At 51.0% G+C, this 24042-nt stretch overlaps 1 protein-coding gene across 7 annotated transcripts in view; it reads right to left on the bottom strand.

Moving 5' to 3' along the window:
- Positions 1–24042, bottom strand: part of MEF2D (myocyte enhancer factor 2D) — a 90171-nt gene that overhangs the window by 59418 nt on the left and 6711 nt on the right. The window contains exon 1 of one of the 7 annotated variants that reach the window (XM_072984265.2): positions 3072–3121. The exons of the other annotated variants lie outside the window; for them this stretch is intronic. The gene's annotated coding sequence lies outside the window, so the exon portion shown is untranslated. Of the gene's footprint in view, positions 1–3071; positions 3122–24042 lie in introns of those variants that run through there. 7 annotated transcript variants of the gene reach the window in all.

The raw sequence follows: 24042 nt of genomic DNA, 5'->3' as shown, positions 1-24042 counted from the left end.
CCAAAATTAAATGCATCTCACGGCCCAGCAGGCTCGCCTTGCGCTCCTTGTTCTGCATCAGGAGGATGCACGGTTCTGCCAAAAACCCAAGAAGGTTATTTAAAAAAATCAACCTTCTTGATAGGGCAGCTGATGCCCATCCTGGCTGAAATTGTCCGGAGGTTTTTTTGGGGGAAAAAAAACACAGCAAACCCACTAAATGCATTGATATGAAATTGTTCATTTGCTGATCAGAAAACAGGAAGAATTTTTCAAGTCGCCAGCTGATTATTCCTTGATTCCTTTGCTCAGCTATGAAAACTTTGAAATCCCATCTCGAAGGGCTGTGCAAAGGAGCTTCAGAAGCAAGCGTAAAAAGAAGTGAAACAGCGTGCTTGGGTTGTTAAAATAAGACCCACGCCGTCATTTTCAAACGAGGATTTCCGGGCCCTGGTCTTGCCACTTCTGACAGGCCGCTGCCCTCCAGGGCCTCAGGCGGCAGCAAGCAGAGGGGCGATTCCCCAGGCCTGTAACTTGCGCTTCCTTGACCTGAGAAATGTCAGAATGGAAGGTGGGCCAGATCAGGCCTCCTTGATGAGGCAGAGCGACCCCATAACCTGGGACCCCTCACCCCTCGTGACCTCCTTGGTGGACAACAGAGGTGGGGGTCTGCATCCCATGAGCAGGGCTGAGCACCTTCCGCTCCCCCTTCCAGGTGTGCAGGATGAGCACTACTATCCCATCGGCAGAATTAAGGGCACAGCAGGCCAGGTGAACCACTCAGACGCAGCTACAGGTGGAGGTTTTTGCCAAGGCACCCTCAAAATGAACGCAGATCCACATGGGGCACCCTCTGCCCTCCCCTTCCTGCCGACTACCTGCTATGAAATCTCAAATCTACTTTTACGCTTTGGCTGAGCAACTCCTGCACGGGCTGGGGTCAGCCTAGATGACCTCCAAGCTCCCTTCGGGCTCTATTTGCCCAGGAACAGCCACAAAATAATGCAGAGGTTGGGGGAAAAAAGAACTCCTGTTAATTTGGTTTTATACGAAATCTCTCCACAAATTCATGCTCAGATATTATGCACGAATATTATGCACCGATGTATTGGTTTCCCATCCTTGGGAACGAACCACAGGAGTTTTATTCTTTCGTTTTTCTTTCTTTTCTTTTTTTTCAAATTCCACACACAAACCATCACGCACACAACTCAAGTCTGTGTGATCTTTGGAAAAACCACACAAACTTCTTTTGGCCAATGGGGAATATCAGTTGGAAAACGTCAAAGGAAGCGTGTATCCCAGGAAAAGCAAACACATGGACGGCCCTTCCCGCAGGAGAATTGCATGTCATGTATTACTTAAACTCTTCGTAGGAAAAGATGGCCTCAAAATACAGCAGGTGAAACCATATTAATTCTGCACTTGTACAGAGATTGAGCCTCGAGGGCCACCTCCCAAATCTTAAAAGGTTCGCAAACTTTATACTGTACCAAACTTTCTATCTAGGGAAAGTCTTTCTCTCTCTAGAAGACCACACACAGGAATGGCTTCTATTTTACGGCTTCTAAATCTAAATTTTCACAATGGTTTTACCCAATGTTATTCAGTCTTCTTTCCTATTCAAATCATTCACTGTGTTTAGCTTTTTAATATTGTGTTTTGAATTATATAAGCCAGCCGCCTTGGGTCCTTTTTTTTTTTTAAGAGAAAGATGGGGTTAAAATACTTGAAATAAATAAAACAAAGTCGGAGAATGAGACCCCTCTGGAAACATACACTGGTTTGACGCCACTTTAAACATGGGAGAAGATGCAAACAATTATAAATTGAGGAAATTTTCACCCACCCCTGTACAAAATTGCGGGTGTGTGTGTGGATTGCTAGCTGTCTCACTCCCCCACTTGAGATGCTTCCCAAAATTTATGGACACTGACAGATGACAAAGTAAACTCTGACCTGGAGATCAAACCAGCAAGAGGAAAAGATGCTTCTGATTTTGTTTGTGTGAAATGAAATTATTTATCCTGCCCTCTCTGTCTCTTTATGAAACTTCTGGTTAGAGTCATTTTTTTCTCATCTCCATAGAAGCAAACATTCCCAGGTAACTCTCAAGGACAAGCAAGACCTGATAAAGTGCATGCCCCACAATTAACCCTGTTTGTTCTCCAATGGCAGAAATTATCTGGAGATGCCTGCCTCTCACCAGATACACAACTGTTAAAAAAGCCCCCTCATTTACCTTCCAAAACTGATTTTAAAAAAAAACCAAACAGGCTAGATTGCAAAACACAGAAGTGATGAAAAGTATGCACTGAGACAAACTGATATCTTTCACGGCTTGGGGAAGCACTCCTTCTAAGAACGTGCTAAGCGTATCTCCTAGTTTGTACCTTCAATGTTGTAGGAAAGGCAGGTACGAGGGTGACCCATATTACTAAGGGTGCTCCCATGAGGTGATCCTAATAAAGGAGGATGATCATGGCTTGGAGGTTTCTGTTCAACCCTAAGAGGGTGCAACAAGAGCCGCTAGCTGGTTGCAAAACAGGCTTTCACCTCCCAAGTTCGGAGAGCCGTGATCAGCACCAGCCGGACTTGAGGAAGGAAAGGAGCTTCTCGCCAGCCAAAGCTGGGCGGAGAGCAGCAAGAAAATCCGTCGGCCTCCGAAGTTGTAGGAAACTTTTTTCCCCTCCCCGGTCAAGACTTTTCCCTTGCTCTAACGGGCCTTGTGGGGGCGGAGGGCTCAGAGGAGCAGGAGGGGGAAAGGCCCTAAACGCAGGAAAACAAACCCCACCCCACCCCCCACCCCCTCTGCCAGCACGCCTGCAGGATCTATTTCGGGAATTTCCGAAAAGAGAAAACCTCAGACCCAAACAACCGAGCCACCCCGAAACGGAAAGTGTGCGAAGGCCAACAGGAAAAAGGAACACACCACACGGAGGAGCCCGCTCGGGAATAATCGCATTCCGCCCGGCTCTCTCTCTCTCTCTCTCTGGCCAGCGGCCAAGGGTCTCCGGTCAGGATCTCACGGGGAGGGTCCGGGCCAGTTCGGTCCCCGTTCCCAAAACAGGGCTTTAAAAAGCAACACTGACCTCTTTTGCGGTGGCTGGCTGGGATCCGTCCGGGTGGGGGGGGCAGGCCTGGCCTTTAGGAAGAGAGGGAGGGAGGGAGGGAAGGAGAAAAGCCCAAGGAAGGCGGGGATGATGGCAGAGTGAGGAGGGGGGGTGAGGGAAGTTGCTAATTTTAACTCCCCGGTGGAAAGAGTGAAATGGCACAAGAGAGGTGGGGAGGGGAGAGGCTGGCTGGAGTCCTTCTCCACGTAGCCGGGGCAGCCCTGGGCGCCCGGAAGGAGGCCTCGCACCAGATGCCACCCCTGGCGCAGAGCAAAAACTCCATCCTTTGCCACTGTTACACACCCACACCCCAAATCCAGCCCCTTTTGCAAACCACCGCCTGGACAAATGTTCCCAAACGCCAGCGCTCTTCTCTCCCCCTCTCCAAGGGTCACACTCTGCCGGCGCCCTCCCTCCTTCTCTGTCATCGAGACATCCAGCTGCTTTGGCCCAAAACGCCCGCCCGTCCGTCCACAGGATGACAGAGGGGGGGGGCTCAAGCATGTGCAGAGGGACAGCCCCTCTGTGTGTGTGTCTGTGTGCGCACGCACATCTATGGGCTAAGGAAGGAGTTGGTGTGGTGGGGGTGGAATTTCACACACACACACACAGGACTGAGCAGCCAAAAAGCCGGACCTTAAGAAAGTTACCTCTGTCAGATTTGTTCCTGTTTGACCCAAAATATCCCAGAAAAGAAAAAAGTTGGCAACTTGGGAAAAGAGCCTCTAATAGGTGACACGACTCATTTCTGTCTCATCATTTTTATGCTCCTTTTTCTTTTGAATAAACTTCAGGCGGAAACAAGAAGGGCGTAAAACCGGGGGGGGGGGAGTGGGGGAAGAGTCACGTCCAAATTCCTCTTGAAACAGTTTAAATCGCCCCCCCCCCACAGGGCAGGCAACCTTGGGAATTTTTTATCACCGTCTTTTGTCCTTTGTGGTGTAGCGCATGTTATTCGTCCGGCTAAGAAAGCGAGCATGCGTTCCGCGCTTCCCTGTATCCCTTTTTGGTATTAAAACAAAGGCAAAACAAAAAGCCTACATGGCAATAAATCCATTTGTCTTACAAGGACCCCCTGAAGTCCTTCGGCTGTCCTTAGGAAGGCTGAAGCAGGCGATCCTGAACTCCCTCTTGGAAAAGCTTTGGTTCAGTAAAAATAAATAAATAAATAAGTTACTAGTTACAGAGCAACAATTAATTGCAACTGTTACGGATCTTCAGAGGAGGAGGTCACTGACGAAACACCCCCTCCCTCCCTCCCGCTTCCCTGCTCCGGCTAGGCTTAGCTGGGGGGAAAGGGATGTTCCCAAGAAGAGCAGCAGAGGGTTGCTCGCTATTCCTGCTGTAAGGCAAACTGTTGGAGGACACGCTGGGCCCCAATTCAGAGCTGTGAACCTCACAAAAGACCCGCCCCTGACGGAAACAGGAGCCAACTGCAGTCCACACGGCTCAATCCGGCACTCTTGTGTTTTTGAACATCCCCCCCCCCACGGGAGGGACTGGAATTGGGCCCACGAGGGTGAAAATCTGCTCTTCAAAATACACCATTAGCTCGGAGCATGTCCTTTCCTCCTTCGCTGTGGCAAGCCCCCCCAACGTCCAGTCCATTAATGGCATGAGGCCATTAAAGCCCCCCCCCCAGCAGCCGGGCTGCTGACCCTTCCTTTGCTAGACAAGCCATGAGCTGTGGGTTCGAGACAGCCCTTGGTGGCATCCATTGTTCAGCCTGGCTCAGGACCCAGTTTCCCTTCGCTCCTCCCTCCGCTCGTCTCCAGCGCACGGCCGTGAAGCAGGAGCGATGCTCAGGTCAGAAGAAATTAAAACATCAAGAGCCTCGGCTTTTTCCATTCTGACCTTGCATTTGCCCTAAGTCCCAAACACTTTCCATAGACACTCCCCCCCCTTTCCCTGCTTGAAACCAAGAGGATCAATATTTTTCTCACACAAGCTTAAATGCCCACATTTCTAGTGCCGCGTTCATTTCCCCCACACCCCTCCACCTTTCCTTGCATTGATTTTTACCAGCACAATGTGCATTACACAAAACCAAGAGTCTTTATTACATTAGAAAGGGGGGGTGGGTGGCAAGAAATTCTTCCTTAAAAAAAAAAAACACAGAACTTCCCCCCTGTACTGTACATACCACAATCTCATTACAGACAGAAAAGATGCTAACACTGACGGTAACAACAAGAAATTGAGGATATAATTTATAGGAAGGGGGAGAAATGCATATATTAAGCAGAGGGGGGGGGAAACAAAGAGAGAATCTAATCATGCATTTTTCTGATCTATTTCTCAATCTTAGATCCATAAATGCAACTTTTGGAAATAATCTCGTTCACCAGAAACTGGGCCTTCTGCAGCAAACCCATTCAAAATGCCAGGAATAATTTTTTTTTGGGGGGGGGGGGAGGCTTTCAGCCAGTCTGTTTTTCCGAGGGGGTCTAGAAAATCCCAAATCCTCAAATTCTGGTCTGGATCAGCCCTCCAGATCTGAGGGCGGTCGAGCATCTAGAAAGCCAAGCCTTCTGACAAATGGCGGGCCTGGGTTTAAACCCTAATGTATACGGCAAAGGGACCCCATGGCCATCTTTAAAGATTTGGAGGGTTTTCACCCGGAAAACCAACTAAGCTCGTGTCTTGGAATGACAGATTCCTCCGACTCCATAGCAGGAAGAGTCTCCCAACACTCCACACCACCTGGGGCTACAAGGGATGGCCTGGGAGGATGATGGATTGGAGACCTTCCAGCTAGTTTGACAAGCAAGCACAAGAAGCCAAAGGGTCCCCTCTGGCAAAGCACAAGACGGGAGAGTTTCCATCCTAGAAACAGAGGCTGGACCGCCACTGGTCAGGGAGAGGCTAAGAGCGCATGGAGAGCCCCTCCGCTTAACGATGCACCAGCGCTGAGGGTTCTGCCACAAGCGTTAAGCTCCTTAGCTGTTCTGAGGGCGTTAATTGGACTAGTCCTGTTGAAGGTGAGGAAGCATTAACCCCGGGGGAGAGGGGGGGCTTTGACTTGCTGAACATATTGTTATGTTGCGATTGGAGGGCCTTCTGCCTCTTCTGGTCACGGCCACCAGAAAGGCTGGTGGATGCCACCACGACCCGAGGTATTCTCCTGTTCTCTCCATCTGGACTCCCCCCCTTTTTTTCTTCCCTGACCTCCAAACGGAGGCATGTTGGTCAACCCAACTCGTGTCACAGGAGGGGTACCCTTCTGGGTGGGGGTCGGAGGTGGCCGGCAACACCATCGGGGCGGGTGGACGTACCCCCGGGAGTCACATCTTCCCACCAGAAACATTTCATTCCCAAGCTCCCAAGGTGGAAGATCCCAACGGACCCCCACCTGAGAACAACTTGGGCTTCTTGACTTGGCCAGAAAAGGTGAGAAAAATCACCGAAGAAGACGGCGTGAGGGTGAGACTCCTGCCCGATGCCAGGGCAGGTCTCCAGAAAGGCCTGTTTCCATGTCAACACACATCCCGCTTGTGTGCACTTTGCATTTTGCATGGAGGGGCTCCTGCTTCACCCCCCGCAATCTCCAGAAAAAACTTCAAGAAATAATTTAGGGCGGGGGGGGGGAAATGGGACAGACACTCCCCTAATGCTCTTACAGGCATGACTGCTCAGAGATTCTCAGAGCCCTGATTCTTCCCCCTTCAAAAAAAAGCGCCCCACCACCACTTCTTCTAGGCTCGGTTCCAGGTGCGCCCCTCTGCTTGCGTGGCCCAGGGACTGTCCTGTTCTGCCTGTCCCTGGAGACTGGCTGAAGTCCACCCCGATTTCAGTGGGGTGCACCGACTGAGGATCGACACCATGCAGGCACACCTGCGTGCCCATGGACATGAAGGGCGCCTTGCAGGGAGTGGCCTGCGTGGACGCTGGAGATCCTGAACCGGGGAGAACGCCCTACGCTACAGGACCAGGTTCTCGTTTTCAGCCGATCTGTCGACTCCTGGGTGCAAACCTTCTACGCTTCAAAACAGAAAGGGGCTCCTTGAGATGAAACGAAGACGCGGCAGAGAACAGAAAACAATGCCTTCCGCCTTGCGTATTGGCACGGGAGGCCTTGGGGGTCACGATCCGTCTGGTGTGAGCATGAGAACCATCTTCCCGTCTCTGAAGAGCTGTTACTGGAAGATGGACCCAGACGGACATCCGATCCGGAGGGCAGGACCCGAACCGACAGATGTCAATTAGAAGAGGTGAGATTCTCATTCGACGTCTAGAGGAATTTCGGTGCCAGAAGGAGCGGTTTGGCTAAGAAAGGGACCCACCAGGCCCTGGTAAGATGGCCCTTAGGGGTCCCCTTCCACTATACAGTTCTGTGAACCAAGGGGGGGTGCTGAGAGAATAAAAAGCGGGGGCCCCCAAGGAGAGACGGAGAGAGAAAGCATGCCGAAAACGGTCTCTGCCTGCCAATCCCGAAAGCGGCATCAAGCTGTGACTGTTAGAACCACCAGTTTCGGTCTCACTGATCAACTTCCTTCTTGCACAGGGACAGACAGAAGTGAAACCAACAGATGGACGGACGCCGGGAAGGGAGTGAAGTCAACACACAGGGTGCGCGTCTGTGTGCATGGGAGGGGAATTAGCACCTCTCCGAGTGACCACAAGCAAGAAAAGGGTGGGCTTCTATTTGGGATCAGAACGGACCTGGCAGGTGGGCTCCTAAGGGTCATCCAATCCAGCCCCCCATCACCGCTCAAACTTGCTGTTTTTATAGTCCGGGGATGGGGAGGGACAAAAAAGAAAATGGCCACTTAGCAGAGACACCAACGGAGAGCGTGGGCAGAGTGAGGACCGTAGAGGAACTGATGACACGATTCAAGCAAAAGCCCCACGAATAACAATAACGACGAGAATTACGCAAGTCGAATAGGGTTGTTGTTTTTTCATCTGTTCTGTTCCAACACTGGCTTTCAAGCAATTGAGCATTTCTTTAAAAAGCAATCCAGAATCTAAGCCTACACCATCAAGCACTCTGCATCTAGCGCTCTCAGATAGACTGCCCCAGAGACTGGAGGCTTTCTCTAGCCCTCTGTCCCCTCCCACGAACTGGCCAGGTCTCCCTTTAAAGGCATCCTAGCCTGGAGCCAGGCTGGCATTGCAACCCACGACGGCCGACCCCATCAGGACATTCCCAGGCAGTGTCGCTTTCTTTTTTCCCCTTTTCTTTTCCTGTTAAGAGCCCAGGTTTGGGGGCCGATCCCAATGCGCGACGTCCCCCTCCCCAGCTAACCCGATTAACTCCACCCCGAGGGAGCCGAGCTGAGCAAGGTTCACACGGCCGGCCCAAAGGGTTTATGGGATGGCCTGGGTAGCTGCGGAGGGTCTGAGAGACACCTCCCTCCCCCCACATTTCCCACCCCCCCTCGCTCTTTACACACCCGCAGGCCATGCACAAACGCACACGCACACACATACAGAGCAAAGGCTATTTCGGCTTCCAAAACCCCAAGACCGTCTCCCTAAACAGTTCCCAAAATAGCATCAAAATGGACAAGCGGGGCCTTAGAGGGGCGACATTCAGGTTTGGGTCAGGCAGCCCCTAACAACATGTGTGTGTGTGTGTGTCTCCCGAGAGGGCCTTCTCCTCCTTCCCTCGCTGGGCTCTGGAGTCCCTGCCGTTGCCCTCCGACTCCTCCGCATCTCCTTCCTGACCTACTTAACGGCAAGATTGCCAAGGCATTAATGATTTAGGGCCTCCGGCTAATCGCATGCCAAGGTAGGCAGGCTGCAGCCATTATATAATCCGGTAGTTATCTGCCACGCAACAGCACCTTTTGCCAAGAGCGCCAAGCGCCCACCCGCCCCGTTGGCAGGTCTTCAGTCCAGCACCGGCTGGGCTTACAGATGGCCGGTCCCCACGCGGCCGGCAGAGGGGGGAGAAATTTCTCACCCCTCCCACAGCCTGCGCAGAGACGCCTGCCCGCCCACCGGCACTGGATCCAGGCTCCCCACACCGGCTGGTTTGCAAACCCCAGGAAGCTTCACATGCATGGGGGGGGGGAATCCTCCCCACTTGGAGGGCAGCCCCCCCCCAAATTCTAGGACCTGGAGGGGAGGGTCACCCCACTCCCAAGGTCATCTAAGTCTAGCCCTCAGCAAGGCAGGAAACCCACCCCCACCAGACGGCCACCCGACCTCCATTTCAAAACCGAAAGGCCATCCACCGAACACAGGATTGGTCTAGATGGCCTCGGGGGCCCCCCCTCTGGCCTATGGGACGCCACGATGGAATGGGAGCCAGGCTGCACAGGAAGCCTGGCAGAGATCAGCCATCACCTTGAAGCCAGGACGGGGGGGGAGGAGAGACTTCGAAGGAACTGGAGGAGAAAACGGGAGCTCGGCTTGCTCTCTTGCACAAAACGATCCACGTTGTCTCCCCGATGAGTCAGTGCCGCAGCTTTCAAGAAACACTTCGCCCAGCCTGGCAGGCCCACGCCTCTCCCCCCCCCCCCCACAAACACACACACACAAGGCAGAGTGACAGCGAGGCTGCCCGACACCTTTCCCATGGCAACCAAACAACACCAACACACACACACACACACACACACACACACACACACACACACACACACACACACACACACACACACACACACACACACACACACACACACACACACACACACACCCTGTCACAGCAGAAGGTTTGGTCAAAGCAGGGTCCACACGGCACAAGTATACCCAACCACCCACCCCTACCCTCTGAAAAAGCTTGACCCAAATTCAGAAGGGGGCCGTTTATAAACGATGCCAGGGTGCATGAAAGTGTGGGCCCTTCGTCTCTCTCTCCGAGCCTCCCTCCATCTCTAGAGCACTCCTTGGTTGGGGGGGGGGAGAGGAAACAATGCACACGCGTGTGAATCCACCCTCACCCGGCTGCTGCTTCGTTCTTCTTCCACACTCACCTCCCCACTTAGCCAAATGATTCAGGAATCGCAGCCCTTCCGCGTTGCCCAAAATTAGGGAGAGTCGCAGGAGCAAAAGCAGGGAGGTTTGGGTCTGGTTTCCGCTCTGCTTCTCGAAGGCCAACCTGCCCCCCACCCGGCTTTAAAAGGTCCATCGTCACTTCGCTGAACCCCAACGCATCCTTTTGGGGAACCACACCCACGGTGAGGGCAGAGAACGGCGGATCCTTTCGGAGGTGCGGCCATTCTTAAGCGCACACCGCAAGGGAGAGTTTATTTGTCAAAACGGCGAATGCAGGCGTCTCGTTGTCTCCCCCGCCATTTCCATCCTGGTTTGGGATCCAGGCCAAAACAGGGCTTGCCCCGAGTAGACCCACCAGCACCTAAGTAGAACGGAAATGGTGCTCGGGACGTTTCCAGGTGGAATTCGACGGGGACCTTTCAGGATTCAGCCTCCCTCTCCGCTTCTCTCCAGCTTGGATTACACCTCGCTCCAAGGCCCAGCTCTGGCGTTGGCCCCCCCCAGCTGAAGGAGGACCCTGGGCTCCCCCTCAAGGACACGTCCGGATGAGCATCACCAGGGCTGTAAAAGCTCTGGAAACCAAGCCCAACGACAAACGGTCGAGGGAACCCCATCAGCCTGAAAAGGGGAGGGTTCCTGCAAAGCAAAATGTTGGCCCGTCTTCAAAATACCTGAAGGACCCTCCTGTGGACGATGGGCTCACGGTTCAGCCCCAGGGGGTAGGAGCCAATAAAAGGATCCAGATGACGAGAGAGGCAGATGCGAATCAGCGTCCAGGGGACACTTCTCAGAGCAAGCACCGTTTCTCGGCAGGAGATGGGCCTCCGTCGTTGGAGGCTTTGAAACAGGGGCTGGTTGGACTCCCTGCACCAGTGAAGGATGATGCTAGATGTCCCTTTAGGAGCCCACACCAACCCCCTCTGGATCCTCCGAGTCTCGAGAGGGCCCCGCCAGCCCGGGGGGTGGTGGTGGCCCTGAGCGGCAGGGCTGAGCCCATCCGGATGCGATTCTTTTCCCACATCCCGTTTTGTGCCGGTCCTATATTTAGCCCTGGCTCCCGGCCACCCTGTACTGTAAGAGCCCTAGAAACAGGGTCAGGCTTCTCCTGGCATCCACAAACCCTTGCAACGTAGCAAAACATCAGGGACCGGAAAGCCGGGGGGGGGGAACGCCACGGTGGGGTTTGCAAGACGGCTGAGAAGCCATCCATGTTTATTGAGGTACGTGTTTCTATGGATTATCAGGCAAAATCCAAAGAAACAGAACAAGGACAGAATACAAAAAGATGTGGCTCCTTAAAGACTTATCCTATTTTAATGCCAACTTTTCGTACATCAAGGCCCACTTTATATGGTTTACCGTTTATATGGTTTACCGTTTATATGGCTTAGTGTTGTACCCTTCCCCAGAGCGGCCAGTGGTCAGATGGGCGGTTTAGATATATAAATAAATCCCACGCTGCTGCATGTCCATTTGTTTTTTAAAAAAATTTGGCCAGGGACCCATGAAAAGCAGCTTAGGAAAAGCATGGTTTTGCAAGCAGGTCCCAAAAGGAGATCCAGGATGATGGAGGAGGCTGAGTTGGTGGGGGGGGATGTAGGAAGACACCTCCGGAAATCTGGGTGGGACACACATGTTGGTCGAGGGACTCCTGACCGCGACTCCCACCTCAACATTTTCTTAAAAAACTGCTAATGCAACAGGAAAAAGCCCCTAAACCTAACCCATTTTTTTTAATTTTTTTAACTAAATATGCACCACTTTGCAGGTGTTGTGGAGGGACCTCAAAATGCATCCCCGAAAGCTCTTTCAGAGCCCAAAAAATGTCCTATAAAGTATATATTAAAAGTGGTTGTTCTGGGTGGTTCAAGACAGCCCGCCCAGCCACAAATCGCGTTACGGCCGAGGTCGGGTCGGCCGTTCCCTCTCAGCCAGTCCTACCTTACAGGGGTGTTGACAGGATCAAGCAAGGGGAAAGAAAACCGCATGTGCTCCTTGGGCTCGGAGACAAACCGCTCAGGGCAAACTGATTTCTTGTTCCCCTCCTACCAGCGACTGAAAGTCATCACAGCTTCAGAAAGGGCTTTTCCCAAAGGCGATGCTTGCCTTGCGTTCAAATCACCTTCTCAAATTCTTCCACCCAATACATACGTTCTTCCATATCCCCTGCTCTTCTTCCGCTAATTTTTATCCTGATTCATCAGCTGTCACTGGCCATCCTTTTCACTTCTCATGACATGACCAAGGTATTTATGTGGGTTTTTTTTAAAAAAAATGTCTCCATTTACAATTTCTTAGTCTTTAGTCATTCACCCTAGTATTTCTTTCCAAGCCACCCTCTCCAAATCCTGGAAATTCTTAGCATCCTGTGACAAACCCACATGTCAGTGTGTGTTTTTGTGTGTGTTTGTGTGTGTGTGAGAGAGAGAGGGGGGGAGAGAACTTGTGTTAAACCCCACAATTCCAGGCCATACATGGAAACCAAGGACACGACACTAGTGATCAAAACTTATTTCCAAACAGAAATACTTCTAAGGTTCAGGGGCCGACAACGTTCCGCATCACTCAGCATCTGCTTCGATCATTTCTATTCCAACTTCCAGCAGCTGGTTATCCTGCCACCGTCCATTCAACCAAATTCAAGGTATGCCTATTTGAACAGCTGGATAGCTTGGTGGTTTCAGGTCTCCGCCTGCAGAGCCAGAGGTCAGGAATTCAAATCCCCCCTTGATAGGGGCTGGACTGGATGCTCTTAAAGGGTCCCTTCCAGCTCTGCCATTCTAAGATTATTATTATCACAACAAACAGGCTTCAACACATCCATTTTGGAACATTCAACCAAGCCCTCGGCTTCTTCTGGATTACCACGAATTTCCTTCTCTTGTTCTTTGCAGGTTGTTTTTAGTAAAAACAAACGTGCAAAGAACAAACGCAGGAAGTCCAAACCCCAGGTGAGGTGGCACACTCTTCCCCCCCCACCCGCCCCCCCAGGGAGAAAAGGTGGCCTGCACCCTCTCACCGCCCTCGGTGAGAGTGCGAAGGCACAACCACAAAAAACACAACAGGTGCAACCGAAACAGAAGGGGCTCAAGGGAGGGGGGGGGCTGAGAACATCTGTCAAACGAAACCAAGATGCCCGGAGACCATCCAGATGTTTGGTGGTGACTCAAATCATTATCTCAAAGGAATCCCCCCCCCCTTTTGCAGCCATCATTTCTCTTTTCTTTTGTTTGTGTGTGCTTTTTCTCTCTCTCTCTCACTCTTTCCAAGTAATAAAGTCAGTTCAGAACCCAGAACAAGCTGTTCCTCCCCTTGGACTCTCCGAACCAATAAGAAAACAACGCAAAACAGGCGCGAGGGAATCTTGAGCCAGCCAGCTGCAAAACACCGCCAGAAAGAATTTCAGATTTTAATCTCATTCATCAGCAGGCATTGGCGGCAGAACGTAATCTAACCGCTCTGAGGAAAGCGGGAAGAGCCGAGAAACGCAGGGCAGGGTGGTTTGGGAGGCTCACACAGCCCTCCCCGCCACGTCACGAGCAGCCACCGACGGCAGGGCTCCCTTCCGAGACCAAGAGACCTGTGTCACCGGACGGAAGACAACCCACATTGTACAGGGCCTAAGCTTCCCACCACCACCGGCCCGTTTACGATCCAGCTTATGATTTCCAAGAAGACACCGATGAGGCTACTCTTTGAGAAGCCTCACGAGGGATCCAACCTTATATTTTTATCCCATGATGCGCAGCAGATTTTCTGAGGGGGTCGGGATCCAGATGACCACCCTCTCACGCCTCCCCATGTCTCCTCAAAGCCAAAAAAACAGCAACATGTAGATATATCTTCAATAAATGGATGGATGGATGGATGGATGGATGGATGGATGGATGGATGGATGGATGGATGGATGGATGGATGGATGGATGGATGGATGGATGGATGGATGGATGGATGGATGGATGGATGGATGTGCACTCCGCGCCTTAGCAACGGGAGAAGGCTCAAATCCAGAATGGTCCTGTTCCACAGTTCCCGGCCAGTTCCAGAGGAGACTGTTTCTGTCCCAAGCAAAATCTGCTTCCTGGCGACATCAACCCGTCACCCAGGCTGCCTCCCTCCGGCCCATTCTGGTTCTCCGAAGCATGAGGTCACCCAGAAGGTCAAGAATGCAGGACAGCCAAATTGAAGCTATTTTTAATTTGCATACACATCACACACACACATTCATGGATATAAAACAAAAACACTGAAGCCTTGCCACTTCTCTTAAAGCTTTTATAAAGACACCTCATGAGTTTGCCCTGGTTTTGGGCTCCCGCAATAAATAAATTTTAAAAAAAACCAGGCGGGGAGGCAGGGAAGCAGGGTTGCTATGACAGCGGGCACAGCTTCCACGTGTCCACAGACGGCTCCTATGGCTGTCCTGAGGCCTGGACCCCTGTCCGGATGGGGCTCAGGGTGGTTCAGGTAGAGAACGGAACTGAAGGTTTGTGTCCCTCGACACACAGGCGTCAAGACAGAAGCCAAAAGGGCTTCGTCTCCCAAAGCAGGCGGGAGCCATCAGGAGAAACCAAATACCTCCCAAACAGGGGCGTCCCTTTGAACCATCAGCCACGACCAGGGCGTGTAGGCCACCGGACCGATCCCAGAGACGGGAATCCGACCCGACCTACAGCATTCAAAAGGCTGATCGCCCAGCGCCCCTCTCTTCCCTCTGACGTTGGGACGCTTAGCAAAATCCTGCTCTTCCAGCCCAGCCTCGCTAGCCATGGAGTACCTTGCAGGGCTGGGGTTCATTTGACCGACCTCATGCGCTTGCAACACAAAAAGGACTTGGAGGAAAGGGTTGAAGAAGCAGCTGGTCAAGCCTGTAGGTGACACCAAACTCGGATGCCAGACCCAGGGACCCGGGGGGGGGTGGCGGCAAGAGGTCAAAGAACCAGGTCAGAACTGACACAACTGATTTCAGCAGACAAATAGGCCCGGTTCGACCCAGAGGGAGAGAAAAACCAGAGGCACAGGGAGAGGGTGGCTGACAGGGCAAGATCAGGTGTAGAAAGGATCTCGGGAGACCCAAGGCTTCCAACGGGACTTTGTCGGGTGATGCGGCAGCAAAAAAGGCTAACCCAATGCAAGCATGCATCAACAAAAACGCAGGGTCCCAGTCAAGGGAGTTCATGACCCCATCCATCCATCTCTGCTTCGCTGAGACCTCACCTCTGCAGCATTGGCAAGGGGGTTAAAAATGGGGCGGAGGGAGTTGTTTATGCTTCAGGCTAAGAATTAACAGCCCGATGGCTGGTTGCTTGGTTTTTAGTTTTTAGATTATGTTTTTGTTATTAGTGTGATGTTTTAAGGTTGGTTTGCTCTTCTGCTTTGCTGTTGTTCTATTTTAATAGTTTGTAACCTGCCTGGAAGAGGGCTTTGGCACTAAATGGGGTGGTATATAAATTAAAGAAAGAAAGAAAGAAAGAAAGAAAGAAAGAAAGAAAGAAAGAAAGAAAGAAAGAAAGAAAGAAAGAAAGAAAGAAAGAAAGAAAGAAAGAAAGAAAGAAAGAAAGAAAGAAAGAAAGAAAGAAAGAAAGAAAGAAAGAAAGAAAGAAACTGCATTGGCCTTTGGCGCTCCTTCCAAATCTATAGTGGGAAGTGCGCTGAGCCTTAACGCCTTGGTAGGCCCCACGTTCCTCCGTGAATATGGACAGCGATTCGACCGCCAGCCTCACCGAGCCCAAGAGAGGGCTGGCGTTGATGTAGGACAGAAGCCTGCCAGGCAGGATGAAACCACTGAGGTCTTTAAAACAACGCAAGAAATACGCACAGGATCCGGCTGTTTCCTCTTCCCCAGGACCAAAGGGATTGAAGGCAAGGGGGTAGAGGACGCCTCCTCCGCGTGCGCCCCCCACAACAGGAGCTCGGATGGCATGGAGACCCGAGGAAGACACCCCCCCGGCTCTTTATCTGGGGGGCTACGGAGAGAGCCGATAGCCAAGAATCCCTCCCACTTTCCACCCAAAAGCCACCATGTCCACGAATGCATACTAATGCCTGGCTCAGACCTATTAACAGAAATGGGGCAACGAAGGGCCACATCTAAGACTCAGACCACCTGTAAAAGAACCCTAAGTTCAGAGATTCTTCGGAGGGACGCATCTGAGTTTACTATCAAGGAATTGGCATTGTTTTATTTAATACATCTAAAATATTTTAGCCCCACTTTTTCTCGTTAAAAAAGGACCGAAAGTGGCTTTCATCACTAAAAGACAATATTTAACGCTAGCAACATTGAGTATACAAAGAGTTAACGAGGATCAAACAAACAAAAGCAATACTAGAAACACATCCAAAAGCAGAAAGGCACAACAATCTATTTAAAAACCCACTCAGGCAGCCGTTCACGGGAGAGGAAGCCTGCCTGAAGAGAAAAGTCTATTTGCCTGCTTGCGGAAGGGCAGAAAAGACGGGGTCAGGTTGGACTCCGGTGGGAGGGAGTTCCAAAGTCTCAGGAGGCAGCCACAGAGAAGGTCCTCTCCCGTGTCCCCGCCGGACATATCTGTGAAGGTGGTGGGACTGAGAGAAAGAGAGACCCTGATGATCTTAACACCCCGGCAGGCTCATAAAGGGAGGGGCAGCCTTTGACATTTAGCTTACACCCGAGGGTGTTTATGGCCAGGCCACGGCTGGTATAAATGCCCCAGAAACCTCCAGCCTTTCAGAGGGTTTTGTGACTTTGCTAAGTTGTGGGCCACCCTCGGCTTCTCACCCAGAGACAGGAAACACAGGAGAGAAGGGTTAGGAGTCAGATTAACCCTCAGGGTCATTGACACGGGCTCCAAAACAAAGAACCATCTGGCCTCGGAAGCCTTCCCGGTCAAACTTCCTGTTCCGGTTTCTGTCTGGGCCACCACGGAGCAGGACCCCTGGCCCTCTTCCCTTCCAACCCTGCTCCCCCCCCCAAAAAAAATATGTCTTTAAGATCAGCCTCTACGCAAGAGAGCCAGGAAGTGGCCAAGCAAACTCCAGAATTTAAGAAGGAGCCCAGGAAAATGTCAGCTCAGGTTTGTTCGCCTCACCTGGAAGACTGCAAAGCTGCAGATCGTGTTAAAACCTTTCTTACAAGCTCTCTTGCAGTAAATGCTCCAGCCTCTCAAAGGCCGGGGGGGGGGGGGAAATGCTCGTGTTTTTTTTCCTTTGAGGAGGAGAGGATTTGCACCCATAGCCCGGAGCGAACATCAAGCCCGGCTGAAAGAGTCTGAGAAACCCTGGCAGCAGATCCCTTCTCTTTCAGGAAGCCAACAGGGAAAGATCTGGATTTTAAGATCTGAAATGTGCTCACCCAGTTTGGTCTCATATCATTGCCAAGAATTTATTTGCATCTTTGCCTGTTTGTGAAATGTACAGTCTGAAATTTGGAAAGCCGGGAGGTGAGTGGATGGCTCCTCCTGCCTTAATCCAGCAACAGAAACATAACCACAGAGATTCTTCCAGGGGGCTGGATTTGATGGCCTTTGGGATCCCCCCTCCTGCGTCTCTTATCACTACAAATCTTATGCTAGAACAGACATGATTGGGATGTTACCGGATCAACACCAGAAATTCTGGCACCGGATAGGGAAAGCCAAAAAAACCCCGCTCCAAATCCATGTATTTTCATTCAAATCACCAGTGTCTCAAACGGGAAGGAAACCTCTCACAACCTTTAACGAGAAATGGAAACTATTTTCTATATTGCTTGTTAGGAGGGGGGGGGGGAGAAATTGCTGAGAGTATACATCACCTCTCGACTCGCGAGCACGGAAATTCAGCAAGCTGGGGCAATAACTTCCTTAGGGTTTGAATGCCAGGCGCAGGGAAATAACTTTTTCTTTAGAGGGACGACCTTCGCCAAGGTCGCCGCCCGGCAGTTCCTCCGTGCCTTCGTTTACGGGCTGAGGAGATGCTCCCTCTCCTGGCATCCCGACCTCCTTCCCTCCAGCGCTCGAGGTCGGTGACTAAAAGCCCTTACGTAAGGGAGCAACCCGGTCGGTCTTACCTATTATTCATGACGGGCACTTACATGGACGCCCTGAAAAGCAACCAGGGTCAGCCGAGGGAAGCCATCCAGTTCTGGGCCACCTCGGTGGAGGCAAAGCCATCCGTCCGGAGAGGTCAAGCCGCCCCGGACGCCCTCCCCAGCGCTCCGGCTCAAATGGCGGGAGGCTCCCGCCTGCCGCAAAACCTCCGACAGTCCACCCCAAGGCCTTCAACCCAACCGGCAGAGCTCAAAAGCTTCTCACCCACAATTTATTTATTTATTTAAATTATTTTTTTTATCCTGCCTTCCTCCTTAAAAAAAAGAAGCCACGGGGTCGACACCGCCAAGGGTTAAAAGACCAGCCTAGGCTTTTCTCACCTCCCAGAATAAGCCTGCAAATCAGCCTGCTTTGTTTGGCGTTTGGTCACCCGAAGTTCAAAACCGGCCGGCTTCATGTTTTTGCTCCGACAACGCATGGCTCCTAATAGCCGCCATAAACAGGGCTAACCATTGCTTGGGATTTGAGTCACCGTTTGGACAAGGTGACCTAACGCATACATTCATACCAGACCCAGCAAAACGAAACCAACAAAAAAAGGCTGCATCAAGCCATCCGTCACAAATTCAGAGAGAGAGAGAGAGAGAGCAGTGTGTTGCAGTGGTTACAGAGCTGGATGCATACCCGGGAGATTCGCAGTATGGTCCATGCAAAGCCACGAAGCTCACCAGGTGACCTTGAGCCTTACTCTCTCTCCCCTTCTCAGCCTAAGCTACCATATGGCTAGCTCAAGATCGCCCAGGGCGATTCACGGCTCAGCGGGAACTTGAACCCTGGACCTCCTAAGTCTATGCTCAAAAATCCACCAAAGGTTTGAGGCCAAGATGCCTTCGGAGACAGGCCACTTGGAACAGCCAAGGGTCTGGAAACCAAGCCTTCTGAGGGAGTTTGGCTGGTTTATCCTCGAAGAAAACTTGCCTGGCCAGGGGCTCAACTAGATGACCTTTGGGAATCCCTTCTGACTCTAGAATTCTAGCATTTTATGAAATAAAAAAAGAGAGGGGGGGTGATCAATGGCCCTTCAAAAGATCTCACCTATTTCCTCCAACCGTTTCCCCCCTCCCCTTCTGAACCACAACCCACATTAGAAGCAGAGGTGAGCCAAGCAGAACCTTCCAGGGGTGGCCGGACTACAAACCCCATCATCTCTCTCCGCCACAACAGACCATAGTGAGGGCTTTTTTATTTGCTGGATTTCAGCTCACAGCTTTGGGAAAACAGCACAGTAGCCAAGGAAGACGGTTTACAGCCTATAAAAGCTAAATGAACCATTGACACCCTAAGGATGACATTGAGACCAGGCCAAGCCACTGGGAGGGAAAGCGGGGGGGGGGGGTGGCTTGAAGGCTCTGGACAACCATCACGGTCCTCACAAAGGTGGCTTAACCCTTTGGCGCTGAATCCTTTGGACAGATCCTTTCCCGTGGTGCCTTTCATTAAAAAAGAGGAGCTCTCTCATCTTCGGCACAAATACCACACAGGAAAGGAACCGACAAAACCAGCTTCCGTGAACCAGGAAAATAAAACCCACATCATGAGAATGGCTGCGAAGCCAGCGGATGGGGCTGCCCTCTGACACCCCTTCCTTGGGAATATGGCCCCATATTCCGCGTGCCTGGAACTGCTCCCTGTGGTCACTTCCAGTGAGCAGGGAGGGGCTCAGCAGAGTCCTGCCGGCATCACCGGAGGAGGAGCATCTCGGTCCAAAATTAAAACGTCCAAGATCCATCCAGGAAACCGGACGACACCGTTCGTAGACAGAAGGCCGCAATGCCTGACTGTGCAGAGTTTCTTTGCTACACCTCTCTCTCTTACTCTCTCTCTCCTTTCCTCAAACGAGCCCAAGGCAGTCACACGGCTCTTTACCTTTGCCCAACCACCTTAGCAGGTAGAGCGAGGGTCAAAAAAGAAGGAAGGACCAACCCACTGAGTTGGCTGGGAAGAACCAGACTCTCAAGAGGGGATAAATCACTCCGAATGCTAGATGTGCCATTTTAGGATGGACACAACACAAGAAAATCGATTGGGCAGAAGCCTGGGATTTTGTGGACAAACCCGGCCGTCTCTCGAGAGACAGCCAGCCAGCCAGCCAGCCACCCTCGGGACTGGCCTTCAACAGTGTGAGGACTCTTGATTTGTCCCCACTTGGCAAACTTTTAGAGTCTCTGCGCGACATTTCCCCCGTGGAAAAAGGAACACCAGCAAAGCGTGGGCAGACTGAAAACCCCCGTTGACCATCCTCAAAAAGGAACAAGATGGCGGGGGCCCAAAGCGGTTCTGTTTCCCCCACAACGGACGGCAAAAGAATAAGCAAAGAAGGAACGCCCCCCGCCAGCTACGAACAGATTGCATCTGGATTCGTTAATCGCCTGCCCTGCCTCGAGCAGCGGGTTGGACTGGATGGCCTGGTAGGCCCCTTCCAACTTCACTTTTCTATGATTTCTAAACCTCTTGATTTTTTAAATATCAGCCAGGACAAGATATTTTGGAGGTCACACATTCATAGGATCGCCATAAGTCGGAGGGGACCTAACGGCAGGTAACAGAGACAAGCACACCTCTTGCCTCCAACTGTTCCAGAGGAAGTTTCGTCTCCAAACCCTTCACACACACACACCTGGTCAGGCTCCTTTTGTAAATGACCCAGTTTGTCAGCATCATGTCATTCACAAATCAATGGCACGTTGCCTGTAAGGTTTTGGGTCAGGGTTATAATCTTATAACTGCTGGATAGCTTCCATGGTTTAGGTCTCTGGAGCCAGAGGCTGGGAGATCGAATCCCCCCACTGGACCTCCTAGAGAGGGGCTCGACTTGATGATCCAGAGGGTCCCTTCCAGATCTATAGTTATAAGATGATGACGAAGTTTTGCATAAATGAGGTACCAAGCAACCCCACAAAAAAACTCGTGCATTCATGACAAAAACAAACGTTGTGGGCTCACAACATCACCAGGAAGAGACGACACCAACCAGTCTTTAAGGACAAATTCGCGTGACACTAGATTCTCCTGGCGTTAGAGGTACTCTTCATTCATTCATTCATTCATTCATTCATTCATTCATTCATTCATTCATTCATCTATTTTTCCAACTTTATTCAGCCAGCTTTCAACACAGATGTCCCAGAGAGGAGACACAATCCACACAGCAAAAACATTATAAAAGCAAAAACCACCACAAAGGGAACAGCTGCAAATAATGAGGATGCTAACAATACAAGCAAAGAGGGAGAGTGATGGAGAGAGAGAAAAGTCTGCCAGGCCCAAAGTTCATGGAAATGGAAAGGTTGGATCTGGCGGTCTAAATGGATCTCCCAAGATAAGATAAAGCATCTACATTGTAGGAAATCAGGACAATAATAAGATCAGTTACAAATTATCAAAGCGTGCAAGCTTTCGAGTTCGCCAGAATGCTTCCACCGGGTACTGCATAAAGGCAGACAAGGTCCCAACCTGCCAAAGGCCTTAAAGGATGATTTTCAACCCCTTGAATTGCATCGAACAGCTGAACAGTAGCAGGTGAAGCCAGGAGAGAAACAAAGCAATATACGTACTCCAAAGTGGATTTCCCCCCACAGAACAAACTTAATCACATCTAAAATAAGCTGAACCCCCCCCAAACACTGAAAAACGGACTGACCAAGAACGTTTTTGTTCTGGAACCGTAATGTTGGTAGGAACTCCAAAGGTTATCTAGTCCAGCCACCTGCCGATGCAACCGCCGCGAAAGCATCCTTCGCAAATGGACAGCCAGCCTGGGTTTGAAAATTGAGCCAAGCCAATAACTCACTCCTGGGGGGGGGGTCACACCCTAAAGCAGAGGTGAATAAGCACCCCTCCTTTTCACACGTTGCCTGGCCTTGCCCGAAGCGATGAAATATCTACCCCATTTCTTAACACTGTTTTGGGTAAAGGGAGAACGAGGGGTTACTCCCCAAAATCCTTCCGGTATTTCCAGGCCATACGGAAAGCTGAAATTTGGTACGCAAACCTCCCAAGAGATGCTGGCCAGCAGGGAGGTCCCGACATCTGGTGTCCAGCCATCAACAGCCGGAGATGATTTTTATGGGAAACGATAAATGAACATCTCTGCGCAGTGGTGGGGAAAATGAGGCTCAACCCCGAAGCCAGAGTGGGCATTCATACCCCTCGGAAAAGTGTTCTGTTTTGGGACAGATTCCACAAGCTAGACAAGCACCCACCCCAGAGAGGCAGTATGGAGCAGTGGCGAGAGAGTGTTTGGACAGAACTTAAAAGATATGGGTTTGAATCACCCTCTCTCAGGGGCTCCTTAAATGCCTTACTTTCCTTGAAAACCCCATTAGGATTGCTCTAATTCGGTTCCGACCCAGACGGCACAAAACCACCAGAAAATGCACAGCAGGCTTTACTAGCACAAGGTGCCTTTGTAACTCACAAACACACAAGCTTTATGGGGAGAAGAATTACTATTAAAAAGTATTTAAGAAGCATTGGTAGGTTTGCTTTTCTCAGGTCTGCAAACCAGCTAACCATAAAGCCCATGGAGGTCTCGCTCATCACAGGGACCCTGAAACCCCACAAACGCAGAGGGAGCGACGCCGCGTAAGCTTAAGGAGAAGGAAGGACACAGGGTAAAAAAGCACCCCATATTAGCCCTGCTGATTTTTCCCTTCAAAATGGATTTTTGGGGGCAGGTAACCATCTAGGCTGCCGTATTTAGAAGGCATCTGTCCAACCATCGAGTGAGAGGAAGAAAGAAAGAAAGAAAGAAAGAAAGAAAGAAAGAAAGAAAGAAAGAAAGAAAGAAAGAAAGAAAGAAAGAAAGAAAGAAAGAAAGAAAGAAAGAAAGAAAGAAAGAAAGAAAGAAAAAGTCCACCTCATATGGCACAAATACATAGAGGCTGACTTACATATTGAAGTGTGCAAAAAAAAAAAAAAAAAACCCAAACCCACATCATCTTATATAACGAGGACAAGTCATGCATGCCTACAGAGCATCAAAGCCAGGAAGCGGATGACCCGCGCCATTTTTAAAACAAGGGGGTGAAAAGTTGAGCAGAGGATGGGGGGGGCCTCGCCCGCTCTAGCCCTTTGTTGACTTTGCCCCACAGCCAGGCCGATCCCGGGCTCTCCCTGCCTGCTATCAGAAGTCCGAGGAACGAATCTTTTTTAAGAAACACTTCCCTCGTTTGCAAGCCCCATTTCTGCCCACCTTTATTTAGTTATTGCCTTGTGATTATATTTATACAGTATTTTCTTGCTTCATGTATGCCTCCTTGCCTTCCGGCCAGGGAAGGGACTCTTCGCCAGCGTACAAGAGTTGGAAAAGAGGAGGTGGCTCTTTTCTTCGCTAAGAAGTTCCAGGCGGTATAAATTGATTGATGGACTGATTTTGTGGATTTCTATACTGCCCCATTACTTTGTGGCACTTATCTGGGCAGTTAACAAACCGTTAACCTCCAATGAACATGACAACAGATCAAACAACAGCAACAATAAAGAACCAACTACTAGAGCATTCCAGACCAAGACAGCAGAAGCGTTACCCATCCTTAGGGCGGGCAGGGCGAGCGGCCAATTCATGTGCGGTCACCATCCGGGCGGGCAGGGCGAGCGGCCAATTCATGTGCGGTCACCATCCATGGCCTCCTCTAAAGAGCGGCACCTTGAGCCACCTCTTGGCGCAGCTCAATCAGGAGCCGGTTCCGAAGGGCTGGAGCCGCAGCCGAGAAGGCCCAATTCCTCATGGGGGGTTCTCCGTGCCTCCCTCGGGGCAGCCACCGAGAGAAGCAGCATCCGAGAGGATCTGGTACCACCAGTCAGTGTTTTTAGGGGAAAGCGCTCTGACAAGTAACAGGGCCCCAAACTGTGAAGGGCTTCAATAAAGGTAAGCACCAAAACCTTGAACGTGACTCAGGACATAACTGGTGCAGGTGAGCCAGGACTGGAGA

The sequence above is a fragment of the Pogona vitticeps genome, chromosome 15 (genome assembly GCF_051106095.1).
Source record: "Pogona vitticeps strain Pit_001003342236 chromosome 15, PviZW2.1, whole genome shotgun sequence".
NCBI lineage: Eukaryota > Metazoa > Chordata > Lepidosauria > Squamata > Agamidae > Pogona > Pogona vitticeps.
The sequence above is the reverse complement of the archived record's forward strand: the minus strand, read 5'-3'. Positions and strand labels throughout refer to the sequence as shown.